The following is a 9,667-nucleotide window of genomic DNA, read 5'->3' as shown; positions in this document are numbered from 1 at the left end:
TATTCCTCAGCCACCTTATTTTGTCTAAGTAATCCACAGGCTACAGGATCATAGTTTCCCTTGGTTCTGGTATCTTCCCCCTTGTAAGTGAGGCTGATCCAAGATTCTCGCTCAGGCTTCCTTGTGGGAAGTACTGGTGGCTGCCCACCAGTGGGTGAAGCTGGATCCTGTCCCTCTGGTGGACAGGGCCCTGTCGAGGGGTGTATTTAGTGGTAGCTGTGGGCTCAGAAAGACTTTAAGTGGCCTATACCAAGGGAACATTTCATGCAAAGATGGGCTCGATAATGGACAGAAATGGTACGGACCTAACAGAAGCAGAAGATATTAAGAAGAGGTGGCAAGAATACACAGAAGAACTGTACAAAAAAACATCTTCATGACCCAGATAATCACGATGGTGTGATCACTCACCTAAAGCCAGATATCCTGGAATGTGAAGTCAAGTGGGTCTTAGGAAGCATCACTACGAACAAAGCTAGAGGAGGTGATGGGATTCCAGTTGAGCTATTTCAAATTCTGAAAGATGATGCTGTGAAAGTGCTACACTCAATATGGCAGCAAATTTGGAAAACTCAGCAGTGGCCACAGGACTGGAAAAGGTCAGTTTTCACTCCAGTCCCAAAGAAAGGCAATGCCAAAGAATGCTCAAAATACTGCACAATGCTCATCTCACATGCTAGTAAAATAGTGCTCAAAATTCTCCAAACCAGGCTTTTGCAATACATGAACCATGAACTTCCAGGTGTTCAAGCTGGTTTTAGAAAACGCAGAGGACCCAGGGATCAAATTGCCAATATCCCCTGGATCATCAAAAAAGCAAGAGAGTTCCAGAAAAACATCTATTTCTGCTTTATTGACTATGCCAAAGCCTTTGACTCTGTGGATCACACAAAACGGTAGAATATTCTGAAAAGATGGGAATACCACACCACCTGACATGCCTCTTGAGAAACCTATATGCAGGTCAGGAAGCAACAGTTAGAATTGGACATGAAACAGACTGGTTCCAAATAGGAAAAGGAGTACGTCAAGGCTGTATATTGTCACCCTGTTTATTTAACTTCTATGCAGAGTACATCATGAGAAACGCTGGACTGGAAGAAACGCAAGCTGGAATCAAGATTGCCGGGAGAAATATCAATAACCTCAGATATGCAGATGACACCACCCTTATGGCAGAAAGTGAAGAGGAACTCAAAAGCCTCTTGATGAAAGTGAAAGTGGAGAGTGAAAAAGTGGGCTTAAAGCTCAACATTCAGAAAATGAAGATCATGGCATCTGGTCCCATCACTTCGTGGGAAATAGATGGGGAAACAGTAGAGACAGTGTCAGACTTTATTTTTTGGGGCTCCAAAATCACTGCAGATGGTGATTGCAGCCATGAGATTAAAAGATGCTTACTCCTTGGAAGGAAAGTTATGACCAACCTAGATAGCGTATTCAAAAGCAGAGACATTACTTTGCCAACAAAGTTTCGTCTAGTCAAGACTATGATTTTTCCAGTAGTCATGTATGGATGTGAGGATTGGACTATAAAGAAAGCTGAGTGCCGAAGAATTGATGCTGTTGAACTGTGGTGTTGGAGAAGACTCTTGAGAGTCCCTTAGACTGCAAGGAGATCCAACCAGTCCATCCTAAAGGAGATCAGTCCTGGGTGTTCATTGGAAGGACTGATGCTGAAGCTGAAACTCCAGTACTTTGGCCACCTCATGCGAAGAGTTGATTCATTGGAAAAGACCCTGATGCTGGGAGGGATTGGGGGCAGAAGGAGAAGGGGACGACAGAGGATGAGATGCCTGGATGGCATCACCAACTCGATGCACATGAGTTTGGGTGAACTCTGGGAGTTGGTGATGGACAAGGAGGCCTGGTGTGCTGCGATTCATGGGATCGCAAAGAGTCAGACACGACTGAGGGACTGAACTGAACTGAACTGATATGCTGATGGGGGGTTGGGTGTGTTGTGTTCCAGCCCTGTGGATTTTTTGGCCTGAGGCATGCTAGTACTGGATCTAAGGGCTCTTGGGTGAGGCCAGATGTTGACATCTAAATGGTCGCCTCTAGAACAGCTCATGCCAGTGAGTACCCCCAAATACCTCTACCACCAGTATTCTTGTCCCTGTAGTGATTCCCTGTAGGCTTGCCCTCTGCCTCCTCAGGAGACCCTCCAAGTCCAGCAGGTAGGTCTGGCTGAGGCTCCAGACCTTCATAAAGTCACTCTTTTTCTCTCTGGGTCCTGGTGCACACAAGACCTTGTGTGTGCCCTCCAAGAGTATAGTTTCTGTTTCCCAAAATCCTATGGTGTCCCCTCAGTCAAGCCCCACTAGCTCTTAAAGTCAAATGCTCTGAGGGGCTCCTTCCCCTGATGTCAGGACCCAAATAAGGCAGCCTTACTTGGAGCTCAGAATTCTCACACCTATGGGGGAATCTCTGTGGTATAATTATTTTCCAGTTTGTGGGTCTCCCACCTCGTGGCTATGGCAGTTCATTGTACTGTGTATGTGCCATATCTACCATCTTGTTGTAGCTTCTTCTTTGTCTTTGGAAGTGGAGTATCTTTTTTGTAGGTTTGTCTTTTTTTTTTTTTTGTCAGTGGTTATTCAGCATATGGTTGTGAGTTTGGTGTGTTCATGAAAGTAGGTGAGATCAGCTCCTTCTATTCCACCATCAGCCTTGAATCCAGGTTGCTGACTTAGATCAGTTCAGCTCTCACAACATGAGTCATCTGAAAAATTGAACTGGGAAGCTCAGACCTTGAGTAGCCATTCCATTCCTGGGAAGATATTTTCTGACTATACATTCAGCAACCATACTAGCTTCAGAGCAATTGTCCCTCTGTGTCTGCAGAGGATTTGTTCCAGGAACCACGAGGATAATAGAATCCTAGAGTATTCAATCCCTTACCTAAATCGGTGTCACTGTATCTTTTAATGTATTAATATTTATTTTTATTGAAATGCAATTGATGTGCAATATTATGTTAGTATCAGGTGTGCTAACAGTCATTTGCCACTTATTACATACATTATGAAATAGTCACCACAATAAATCTAGTAACCACTTGTCTTCATATGCAGTCATTATAATGTTATTGACCATATTCCTTATGCTATATACTACATTCCCAAGGCTTATCTATTTTATAGCTTAAAATTCGTACCTCTTAATTCCTTTCACCTATTTTACCTATGTGCCCCCACCCCTCTAGAAAACACCAATTTTTTTTCTCTGTATTTATGAGTCTTCTTTGGTCTTTTGTTTGTATTGATAATTGATTCCACAGTTAAATGAGATAATATTGTATTTGTCATCTGTTTGACTTACTTCACTTACCATAATACTCTATAAGTCCATCCATGTTTTAATAAATGTCAAATTGTGTTCTTTTTATGGATTAGTAATATTCAATTGCACATATATATATATATCATATATTTTTATTCATTCATCTATCAATGGACACTTAAACTGTTTCCACATCTTGTCTATGTAAATAATGCTGTAATAAATATGGGGGTGAATATATATTTTTTCAATTAGTATCTTTGTTTTATTTGTGTAAATACCCAGCAGTGAAATTGCTGGATTATATAGCAATTGTATTTTAAATATCTTGAGGAAGCTCTATGGTGTTTTCCATAGTGACTACACCAATTTGCAATCCCACCAACAATGCATAAGAGTGCACTTTTCACCACATCCTAAACAACACTTATTTGTTGTCTTTTTTATTATTTAATGTAATTCTGATAGGTATAAGGTAGTATTTTATGTTGGTTTTTATTTGCTTTTCCCAGATGTTTATTAATATTAGCATCTTTTCATGTATCTGTTGCCCATCTGTATATCTTCTTTGGAAAGATGTCTGTTCAGGTCCCCAGCTCATTTTTTAAGTGGGTGTTTTTTTCTGATGTACAGTTGTATATGTACATCTAAGCTTGTTTTGGTTAGTTGGAGTCAAGTTTCCAAATTTTAGAATTACTTGTTCTAGCTCTGTAAAAAAAGAAATACCATTGGTATTTTCATAGGGATTTAATTGAATCTAAGGTTGGCTTGCATACAATGATCATTTTAAAAATACTAATTCTTCCAATCTATAAGCATGAAGTGTATTTCCATTTATTTGTGTCATCTTCAATTTCTTTCATCAGTCTTATCATTTTTTGAGTGCAAGATTTTTACCTCCTTGGTTAGAGTTATGCCAGGATATTTTATCCTTTTTGATGCAATTATAAATCAGATTATTTTCTTAATTTCTCTTTTGATACTTTGTTATCAGTATATGCTGCTTCCCTGGTGGCTCAGATGGTAAAGCATCTGCCTGCAATGTGGGAGACCCGGGTTCAATCCCTGGGTTGGAAAGATCCTCTGGAGAAGGAAATGGCAACCTACTCCAGTACCCTTGACTGAAAAATTCCATGGATGGAGGAGCCTGGTAGGCTACAGTCCATGGAGTTGCAAAGAGTCAGACATAATACTGAAGTGAGAGACTTCACTATCAGTATATAGAAATGTAACAGATTTTTTTCATCAATATTGTGTCCTGTGACTCTACTAAAGCCACTGAAGATTTCCAGTAGTTGTTTGGTGATGTCTTGAGAAGTTTTTATATATAGCATCCTGTCATCTGTAAACAGTGACAGATTTACTTCTTTCCAATTTAGTTTTACTTTTTGTCTGATTTTTGTGGCTAGGACTTCCAATACTATGCTAAATAAAAGTGGTAAAAATGGGTATCCTTGTCTTGCTCCTGATCTCAGAGATGTATTTAATTTTTCACCACTGAATTGATGTTAGCTGTAGGCTTGTCATAAATGGCCTTTATTTTGTTGTGTTTATTTTATACCTAATTTGTTGGAATTTTTATTAAATGGATGTTGAATTTTGTCAAAAGCATTCTCTGAATCTATTGAGAAGGTTTTTATGATTTTTATTCCACATTGATTAATTTGTGAATATTGAACCACCTTGCATTCCTAGGCTAAATCCTAGGAATTAGGAAGCCATCTAGTCCTTGACATTTTTGTTAGAAGTTTTAAATTAATGATTCTTTTTTATTACTGCTAATTTGGTGTTTATACTGTCTGTTTTTTTCTGATTCTATCTGGGCAGATTGTATAAGGAATTGATTCATTTTTTTCTAGGTTTTACATTTTATTGGTGTATATTGTTCATAGTCAGAGAAGGCAATGGCACCCCACTCCAGTACTCTTGCCTGGGAAATCCCATGGACAGAGGAGCCTGGTAGGCTACAGTCCATGGGGTCGTGAAGCGTCAGACACGACTGAGCGACTTCACTTTCAATATTCACTTTCATGCACTGGAGAAGGAAATAGCAACCCACTCCAGTATTCTTGCCTGGAGAATCCCAGAGACAGAGGAGCCTGGTGGGCTGCCATCTATGGGGTCACACAGAGTTGGACATGACTGACACAACTTAGCAGCAGCAGCATTGTTCATAATAATCTCTTATGATATTTTGTATTTCTGTGGTGCTGATTGTAATTTTTTATTTTTATTACTGATTTTATTTGAACCTGCGCTCTTTCTTGGGGATTCTTGGTATCATTGAATTTTCTATTATTTCTTATTCTCTGTTATTATTTCCACTTTTATCTTTATTATTTCTTTTCTTTTAATAACTTTTGGGTTTGTTTGCTCTTTTTTCTAGTTCCTTTAGATGTAACTTTATATTGTTTGAGATGTGATTGTTTTCTGAAGTAGGTTTGTGTAACTATAAACCTTCATCTTAGAACTGCTTTGCAGCTAATATTTTGGAATGTTGTCTTTAGATTTTCATTTGTCTTCAGGTATATTATTTTTTTATTTGTTTTAGTTGGAGGCTAATTACTTTACAATATTGTGGTGGTTTTTGCCATACATTGACATGAATCAGCCATGGTTGTCATGTTTCTCCCCATCCCGAAGCCCTCTCCCACCTCCCTCCCCATCCCATCCCACCAACTTTGAGTGCCCTGTTTCGTGCGTTGAACTTGGACTGGTCATCTATTTCACATATAGTAATATACATGTTTCAATGCTATTCTCTCAAATCATCCCACCCTTACCTTCTCCCAGAGTCCAAAAGTCTGTTCTTTACATCTATCTGTGTTTCTTTTGTTGTCTTGCATATAGGGTTGTTGTTTTTATTGTTTAGACCCCAAGTTTTTGCATTCTGTGCCATTTTTCTTGTAATTGATTTCTAGTATATTTTGTGATTGTGATTGGAAAAAATGCTTGATCTGATTTCAATTTTCTTAAATTATTGAGACATCTTTGTGGCCTAGCACGTGATCCATCCTGGAGAATGTTCCATGTGTATTTGAAAATAATATTTATTTTGCTGCTTTTGGGTAGAATGTTCTACATATATCTATTAAGGCTACATGATCTAACATTTCATTTAAGCCCAATGTTTCCTCATTGATTCTCTGTATGGATGATCTATCTGTCCATTGAGGTAATTGTGGTATACAAGTCCTATGTGTGTGTTAGTCTCTCAGTCATGTTTGACTCTTTGCAACCTGCCAGTCTCCTCGGTCCATGGGATTGTCTCGGCAAGGATACTGAAGTGGGTAGCCATTCCCTTCTCCAGGTGATCTTCCTGACCCAGGGATTGAACCCAGGTCTCCTGTGTTGCAGGTAGATTCTTTACCATCTAAGGCAGCAGGGAAGCCTAGAAGTCCTGTACTATTATTTTATTACTGTCAGTTTCTTTCTTTATGGTTGTCACTATTTGCTTTATGTTTTTAGATGATCCTATTTTGAGTGCATAGATATTTTCTATTGTTATATCTTATTGCTAGGTTGATCACTTAATCATTATATAATGTCCCTCTTTGTTTCTTATACAGTCTGTTTTAAGTCTATTTTGTCTGATGTAAGTATTGCTATTCAAGATTTCCTTTTTTTCCATTCACATGGAATACCTGTTTTTATTCCTTATTTTCAGTCTGATTATATCTTTCAATCTGAAATGAGTTTATAGGTAGTATATAGTGTGTGTGTGTGTGTGTGTGTGTGTGTATCCTGTTTTTATATTTATTTAGCACCGTTATATGTCTTTTGAGTGGAATACTCAGTCCATTACAACTAAAGTAATGATTGGTAATTATGTACTTATTTTCATTTTGTTAATTGTTTCCTGTCTTTTGTTAAAAAATGTATCCTATCCTATGTGTTTCAATATGAACACGTCTTCTGTGGCTATGGAGTATAAATCTATCAGGTAGAAGAAGTATCACATTGAATACTTTGCATACTTTTATAATCTTTTAGGTGATATAACCCAAGTTCACAGTTAACTACTGTTTCTTTAGACCTGGGTTCGATTGTTTCTATTATACCAAATATACATATCAGCACTGAAAATCACCTCACTGCAATACCACTTCATGTATCTTTTTAGACAGAGGAATCTTGGGATCCTTCTGGAATTGCCAGTATAACCAAAGTTACTAAAATCAAGTCGAATACCCACCTATGCTGTTTTCCCTATAAGCTGGATGCAAATGGTAAATTCTCAAGAGAATTAGTATGGTGTAAGGAATGCTTATTGGTTGGTAGTTGTCCTGTCTGGATCAAGGATGAGCATAAGTATCAGGGTTACTGAAATCCATCCAAGTGGCCTTAGACAAGTAACACTTGTCTAACCCAGAACTGGCTTAATTGATAACTTCCTCAAATATCTCTCAATACCCCTACCACATGCATTGCATTTTTTAATCACAGGATATTTTTATATCATAAGGTACTTATATATTATATAGTCTTTATTAGATACAACTTTAGAATTTTCCATTTCAGATAACTGCTCTGTCATTTGCATAGTTCAGTAGAGAGGATTATAGGCTATTTGCAAAAAGTAAAAAACTCAGAGAGGGAACAAGTGGACAAGTGAAATAGGAAGGGTGACAGTGCATGAAGCAACTGTGAAGTTTGTGGAAAGAAATACCCATATGATTAAAATGGAATCATGCATGGTTTGATCTGATCTATTTTCTTTGTGGTGTTTTGCTGCAGGTCAAAAACTAGAACAAGTTACCGTGCTTTCAAGTGAACAAGTTATTTTCAAGGAAGGAAAGTGAGCAGCTACACTGGTACAGTTGTAATTCTTATGTGTTTTATGACTAATGATGTCAATAGTCAATGTCTGTAAGGTCCTTCTTTCAGAGACTCAAGGGAGAATACTTTTATGATAGATATATCTTTTCTTGTGAATGTCTCTATATGGTTCAAGGAATGCTGATTATTGTTTCTTCCCTTTTTAGAACCTTTTTTATAAACAGTAACATGAATAATTTTGGAGAGTCATTGTCATATTTCCTCTCTTCACCATTTTGTATTGAATGACAATAATCTTGTAATTAAATGCAAATATGCTAAACATTGTTACTTTTTTTATCTGGCACATTCAGAACATAGATGCTTCTACTTATATTTGTACTGTAATTATACTACATATAACTTGGCTACATTATTTACTTTTCAAATTTTTAGTTAAATTTTCTTTATTTTCCCAATAGATTTTATCTAATTTTATCCGAAAAATTAAAAGTCACAGTTTTCCTCATATATATATATATATTTCATTATATATGTATATATATTTCATTATATATATATATATAAGAATTTCATTATTCAGGAACTAAATATAACATTTACTATACCAGATACTGTTCTTTATTCATAATGCAGTAGGTAAGCCTGAAGGAAATGAGCCTGGCTATGGAAATGCTTATTTGTTGGGAGGGTGCTTGTCTGGATCGATGATGAGAAAAACTGTCTGAGGATGCTGAGGGACTCATTCCAGATGTCAATCTGAGGTCCAGATGAATGCCCCTCTAACCGGACAAGTAAGACTCTCAGAGCCTGGCTCTATGTGGTGACCCCTCAGTGACAACATGCCAGTCTTAGTGTGCTTTTTTCTTCCTCAAAGAAAAGGGCATTAGTGTCCTATCCTATAGGGCATTATATACCGTTATGATATAGTGATCAATTTTGCTTTATTTTGCTCTTTGAATAAAGAGTCATAAACATGACTATATATATACATGTGTGGCTTTCCTGGTGGATCAGTGGTAAAGAACCCACCTGCCAATGCAGGAGATGTGGATTTAATCCCTGGGTCAGAAAGATCCCCTAGAGAAGGAAATTGCAACCCACTCCAGTATTCGGAGAAGGCACTGGCGACCCACTCCAGTACTCTTGCTTGGAAATCGCATGGATGGAGGAGCCTGGTAGACTGCAGTCCATGGCGTCGCTGAGTCGGACACGACTGAGCGACTTCACTTTCACTTTTCACTTTCTTGCATTGGAGAAGGAAATGACAACCCACTTCAGTATTCTTGCCTGGAGAATCCCAGGGACAGAGGAGCCTAGTGGGCTGCCGTCTATGGGGTCGCACAGAGTCGGACATGACTGAAGCGACTTAGCAGCAGCAGCAGCAGCAGCCAGTATTCTTGCCTGGGAAATCCCAGACAGATGAGCCTGGTGGACTACAGAGGAGCCAGGTGGGCTACAGTCCATGGGGCTGCAAAAGAGTCGGATATGACTAAAGCACTTAAAAAACAACAAATATACTTGTATATAGAAAATAGTTCTTGAGTAATGAATGAGGAAATGAAAAAGGTTAAATTAAGAAGGGGACAAGCAACTGTGATAG

At 38.1% G+C, this 9,667-nt stretch overlaps 1 non-coding gene across 1 annotated transcript; it reads left to right on the top strand.

Moving 5' to 3' along the window:
- Positions 1 to 8,765: 8,765 nt before the first annotated feature.
- LOC112581027 lies at positions 8,766 to 8,832 on the top strand. Its single transcript, XR_003105476.1, has one exon. It is a non-coding gene; the product is annotated as a small nucleolar RNA SNORD109A (small nucleolar RNA).
- The last annotated feature ends 835 nt before the right edge of the window (positions 8,833 to 9,667 follow it).

This window comes from Bubalus bubalis, chromosome 20 (assembly GCF_019923935.1).
Source record: "Bubalus bubalis isolate 160015118507 breed Murrah chromosome 20, NDDB_SH_1, whole genome shotgun sequence".
Classification (NCBI taxonomy): Eukaryota; Metazoa; Chordata; class Mammalia; order Artiodactyla; family Bovidae; genus Bubalus; species Bubalus bubalis.
The sequence above is the reverse complement of the archived record's forward strand: the minus strand, read 5'-3'. Positions and strand labels throughout refer to the sequence as shown.